The 6389-nt window shown below is 39.0% G+C and overlaps 1 pseudogene; it reads left to right on the forward strand.

Moving 5' to 3' along the window:
- Nucleotides 1–4686: 4686 nt before the first annotated feature.
- LOC119322581 lies at nucleotides 4687–5834 on the forward strand (annotated as a pseudogene).
- Nucleotides 5835–6389: the final 555 nt, after the last annotated feature.

Here is a 6389-nt window from a genome sequence, read left to right on the forward strand (position 1 = left end):
ACACACACACTACACGTACACTACACATGCATGTACGTACGTACACACATATACACACACACTACACATACACACACATATTTTTTTACTTATTTTCTGTTTTCTAATGTTTAGATGAATTAGAACTATCTAGTTTATTTTTAGAATGTTAGAAATGTTGCGTTAGATCGATCTAGTTTATTTTTAGTAAATGCTTAGTTGAACTAGTTGATTTTAATATATAGAACTAGTTAATTTTTAGTATATGCTTAATTTGAACTAGTTGAATTTATAACTAGTTCATTTTTAGTAATGTTTAGTTGAACTAGTTGAATTAATATATATATATATATATATATAGAACTAGTTTATTTTTAGTAAATGCTTTAAACTAATTGAATTAATATAACTAGTTTATTTTAGTAAATGCTTAGTTGAATTAATAGAAGTAGTTGAATTAATTGAATTAGCAAGTGATTAATATTTCGCCTAATATGAACATAGGAAATGTCGTCTGACGACGGAAAAAAATTTATTATGTGCGAATACTGTGAGGACCAGCGCGGCCAGTGCGACAGAAATTTCCTTGTTGATGGTAGGCGATTCAGCATCAAGCTGGATGAGACTTTTGAATTCGATACAGTAAGTCACAACGACAAATTTGTTTTCGTAATTAAGCATGACTTATATATGCTTCATTTGCCTGACTTATAATTTTTAATTTTCACTATTCTACTAGCGCATCCCGTGTCACGCAAGAATTTTTGTCTTGGATAAGATAGGTTTCAAATATATGGAAACTATGGAGGTAAAGAGAGCTTACCTGAAAACTGAGCATGATGGTTATACTTTCAACGTCAAAGTATACAATACACACACGTACACCTATTTTGAATGCAAAACTTGGCAAGCACTATGCAAGGCTTATGCATTTGAGCCTGGTATGGTTATCACCTTTGATATTCGTCCGGAAGGTGATATTGAAGGTAATAGAGACATATGGGTTGATGTGCAGACGCCTCCAGTTCTACCATTATGTGAGTTCTTCTCAACTATATTTTTGTCTTTGATATTTAATTATTTAAAAATAATTGACAACTAATTTCTATTGACAGCTTATCTCCATTCAACCAAACATGTCCGGCGCTTGGTAGATAGGACCTACTACTGTCCCGGAGCTGAACTAAACTGCGAAGAGATAGGTCATTATGTTTCATGGCTTGAGGATCTTCATACTGTCAAGACAAATTTTCTTCCTGCAATTAGAAATGTTAGTACTCAAAACGTGCGACCAATAGTGATGGTATTGAACTACGGTCACATCTATTTAGGAATGATGGTAAGATATTTACTATTTGTCCTTAAAGCATATTTTGCATACATAATTTTTTTGCTAAACTTTCATCGCTAAGTATATTAATTAAGTACTATACAATGTTCAACAGGGACTCCTGATGACAGTTGTGCCTCAGGGGATCGAGACTAAAGGTCAGATGTCAATTGTTAGCTTACGGCCAAGATATCCTGCATTGTACATGAATGCATTCAGAATTTCTAGAAGCGATGAATGCTTAATAGTGAAAGATTGGAGGAAAATTGTTAATGATCGCAGAGAAGTACTAGGGGGCAGCAATAAGAAGCGCAGCCCATGATTAAGAGACAGGTTTATCGGCATGCTCCAGAATGATCAATCAGGAGAGCTATACATGTTCTATGCTATTTTACTAGAGAGAGAGTAGCTAGCAGGAGTGATTTAGCTAGTTCTTCATGCTGCTCTTAATTAGTACTTGTCCTTTCATGTCCGTGTTCTTCGTTCTGAACTTAAGTGATTTGCTTTTGTGGTGTTATATATGAACGCTTATAATATCATGACAATCATGTTGAACTCGATCGATAATATTTTTGCTTCTGGTACAAGTGAATGTTTCTTCTTTAAGCTAGTAGTGCTGGTGGTGATTAGATAGCTAGTTAATTATTATATCATTTAATGAAAGAAACCGCAGATTAGTTTCAGCTGGATGAATCCTACCTAAGTGATCAAGTATATGCCATATCCGTATATATTATACTTGATCAAGTATAATATAGATATGGCATATATATACTCTAGCTAGCTAGTTATAGAGATATCCAATAATGCATCCAGTCGAAACTAATCCGCGGTACTTTCACCTAATGATTTAACAACTCACTATAATGTACTACAATCACTAAATTAAATTGAAAACACAAAATTAACGAAAAAATAAAAAAAACACCCAAACATTTAGCGCCACGCAAACGGGCCTGGCTCGTGCCACGTGGTGGCACTTTAGCGCCGGTTCATGACGAACCGGTACTAAAGGGAGGGGACCTTTAGTCCCCACTCTTTAGTGCCGGTTGGCGAACCGGCACTAAAGCCCGTTACGAACCGGCACTAAAGGAAGGTTCTGCACTAGTGATTATTAGTAATTAAAATATTAAAATTAGCATCGTGGGGGTCCATACCTCAATATGGTAGAGCACATAAATGGAGAAACAATAAGCTAGCTTTCTGCAGGCAAGCTAACAACTCCTTCTCATATGGAAGAGATGGTCTACATATATGGATGTGACTATTGTTTCGTTTTGCACTTCCTAATCTATAGAACAATTTCTCCACATAATAAGGAAAAAATGATTTGGTCCCAAGCTAATCATGTACAGAAAGCAACTTCAATCAAAGGGCTCACCTCACCTGCAAAATGGCAGGAACGGGTTCGATCAATTAACCACGATAGTATAGTGCTGAAGAAGAAGATGAAATGTAGAGAGTGATGAGATGGTCAGTGAGCTTTACTTTTTCAGTTACTTTCAGTGTAGGTTTCATTTTCTTCAGTTTTGTCAGTACTTTGATGAGTGTTGCACTAGTAGAAAACAGAGCTTTGGTCACAGCTCAATGTACACATTAGTCCCGGTTGCATCACAAACCGGGACTAATGTGAGCATTAGTCCCGGTTCAAGCGGCTAAGGCATCGGGAAGCCATTCTCAAACCGGGACTAAAGGGTGCACCATGTTTAGTCCCGGTTTGAGACACGAACCGGGACTAAAGGGCGCACCCGGTTCGTGTCTCAAAAGGTTGAAACTCTACCCCCCCAGTGTATCGCCTTTTCAGTTTTGTAAAAAACAAAAGAAAATGATAAAAACTTCAAAAATTAAAATCCTTTAAGATGTAGTTATGCTACTACATCTACTAGTTAGGAAAATTAAAAAACTTAAATTTGGACATGTTTTGCAAAAAAGTATTATGAAAAAGTAAAACGGCCATATCTTTTGCATACGTTGTCGAAAAAAACGCAGAATATATCTTCATGCTTCCTCCCCATTATTGACGTCACACATTGCTTATGGTTTAAAGGATATATCTTAAAACCTAGTTTCAAACTATAAACCAATTCAATCTTTGATGCAAATGTTGTATTTCATTATTTAACAAACCAATTTTATTTTTTTGCTTTTGTAATTATATCTTCAATTATTATGTTTGCTAGAAATGGGGCATTGTGAGCTCCCCGGATTGTTTTGTGCGATTGTCCCTTCTTGGCAGTTGGCCATCGCTCGTTTCTCCAACGCCGGTCTCATCTGCATATGTGTGTGTCTATGCGTTCACTTTGGCTCTTAGGCTGCCCGTTGCTGTTTCTCTTGCCCTGTCCCACCTGTCCGTGTGCGTCCTTTATTCGTTTCTTGCGTACCAAATGTTCCTAGGCCTACAAGTCTGAAGGGATGAGGGGATAAGTGTTGGACACGTTGATTGCGTGTAACACTTGGCGCTTTGCACAATGTGTGTGTGTGGTATGTGCAGTGTTACATACCATCACTCACCCCTGAGTTGCAACGCTGGACTACCCAGCCACCTGCAACCCACATTAAGCAGGGGACCTCCCGCAAACCATGGCCACCAAAAATATGTGACGGGTAGTGAGATATGATCTACGAAGTTGTGAGAGTAAAAAACCATCTACGTGGCTGGGAAGTATATCCGGCGGTATTAATATTTATTCCTGGACTTGACGTACCAGGGGTACCAATGCTTGTTTGAACTCAAGATTAATTTACTTATCATCAGTTAATTAACTAATCATAGTTCTCTTAACAATTGATGATCTGACAGGTTAAGTTGTCTTAATCAACTTGTTGTTCCCGTGGCACACTCGTCTTTGCAAGCGGTCACATCTAATCAGTTTTCATTGGTTGGCTACAAGAAATCTTATCGATGTTTTTTGTACACACTCACAATTCTGTAAATCAATAGAAGCCAAGACTTAGTGTTACGCTTAAAATTTTGGGTTTAATCTTTTTATATGCATTTTTTGGTTCCTGGGTACTCATGCCAACACGTATATTGAGCTCCATAGGAATAGGATCGATAGAAAAGCCTGTCAGCATCACCATGCAATCACATTGACCTAAGTCCGTACGACGTATCAAAATATGTCGTAATCATGGTTACTTGATTTTTCTTGTACTAACATCCAAAGTTCCAGCACAACATGTCTATTATTCTCGTATGCTAAGGAAAGCGTACGCCATATGCACATGTATTTATTTTATACTATCCGCCTACCAAATGTACTTCGCCGCTACCTTGGAGACCATCTCAATCCCCCACATTCAAATACATACATCCATGCAACTATATAAGACACCAAGTACCATTCACAAAACCAAACCATAGCACAGACTGCACACTAGTAGTAGCAAGCAATTCATCAAACATAACATGGCCATCCCAAAAGCTTTGATCCTTGGCATCCTTGGATGCGTCTGCTTTTGCAGTTCGGTCCTAGCAGCTCGTGAGCTCAGCGACGACTTGTCGATGGTGGCAAGGCACGAGAGCTGGATGGTGCAGTACGACCGTGTGTACAAGGATGATGCTGAGAAGGCGCAACGATTCGGGGTGTTCAAGGCCAATGTCGGGTCCATCGAGTCGTTTAATGCCAGGAACCACAAGTTCTATTTGGGCATCAATCAGTTCGCCGACATAACCAACGAGGAGTTCAAGGCGACAAAAGCTAACAAGGGGTACAAACCGAGCATGGGGAGGATGCCTACCGGATTCAGGTATGAGAATGTAAGTTTCGATGCACTTCCAGCAACCGTAGACTAGAGAACGAAAGGAGCAGTCACCTCCATCAAGGATCAGGGCCAATGTGGTAAGTATTTTTAGGATAATAATATATTGCATATATGTTTGAATTTTTAATGAGAATGTCCTCTTATAGTATCTACACAAACGTAAACATTTGTAGGTTGTTGTTGGGCTTTTTCTGCTGTCGCTGCTACAGAGGGCGTCGTTAAGCTCAAAACCGGCAAGCTTATCTCGTTGTCTGAGCAAGAACTTGTGGATTGTGATGTCCACGGTGAAGACCAAGGTTGCGAAGGTGGGCTTATGGATGATGCCTTCAATTTCATAATCAAGAATGGCGGTCTCACAACCGAGTCCAACTACCCATATACCGCGGCAGATGACAAGTGCAAAAGTGGAACGAATGGTGCCGCAACCATCAAAAGCTATGAGGATGTTCCAGCCAACAACGAGGGAGCTCTCATGCAAGCTGTCGCAAGCCAACCCGTCTCAGTGGCTGTAGATGGAGGAGATATGACCTTCCAATTTTACAAACGTGGAGTGATGACAGGCTCCTGTGGCACAGACCTGGACCATGGTATTGCGGCTATTGGTTATGGCAAGACCAGCGATGGCACAAAGTATTGGTTGTTGAAGAATTCATGGGGAACAACATGGGGCGAGAACGGTTATTTAAGAATGGAGAAGGACATTCCCGACAAGAAAGGCATGTGTGGCCTTGCGATGGAGCCTTCTTACCCCACTGCATAGAATGAGCCTCATATGCAACATATCATGTGTCTACTTTAAATACGTATAGTTCGCATGTGTATCTAAAGTATAGTTTGTACTTTATATTTTGTGAATACAATGTAAATTATGCCACATATGTTAAGATTGATGAAGAAGTTGTGTTAGCTATATCATTTGGAGATTTGGTACCAGTTGTGTTTTGTAAGTGAATTGTGTTGTCTCTTGTTCCTTCATATTTGTAAAATGAACTCTTTGAGTAGTATTTATTTTCACAATAATATTAGAACCATAAAAAATGTGAAAATGGTGGAGTTGATTTGCAAATAAATGTTGAAGCGTGAGAATGGAACAAAATGTTTTTTATATCTCGAGGAAGTGAAATGGGATGGACTTTTCCATCCACCAATTCTTGTTGTCATGGTCCCTCAACCCTCGGCAACAACCTCCTCTCCCTAACTGCAACACCAACCTTAATTTTACACTTGATAGTCCATAATTAGAAAGTGGAACTTAATTATTCACTAGTAGAAAACGGACCTAATATGTGAAACATTAGTACCGGTTGGCATATGA

The sequence above is a fragment of the Triticum dicoccoides genome, chromosome 6B (assembly GCF_002162155.2).
Source record: "Triticum dicoccoides isolate Atlit2015 ecotype Zavitan chromosome 6B, WEW_v2.0, whole genome shotgun sequence".
NCBI lineage: Eukaryota > Viridiplantae > Streptophyta > Magnoliopsida > Poales > Poaceae > Triticum > Triticum dicoccoides.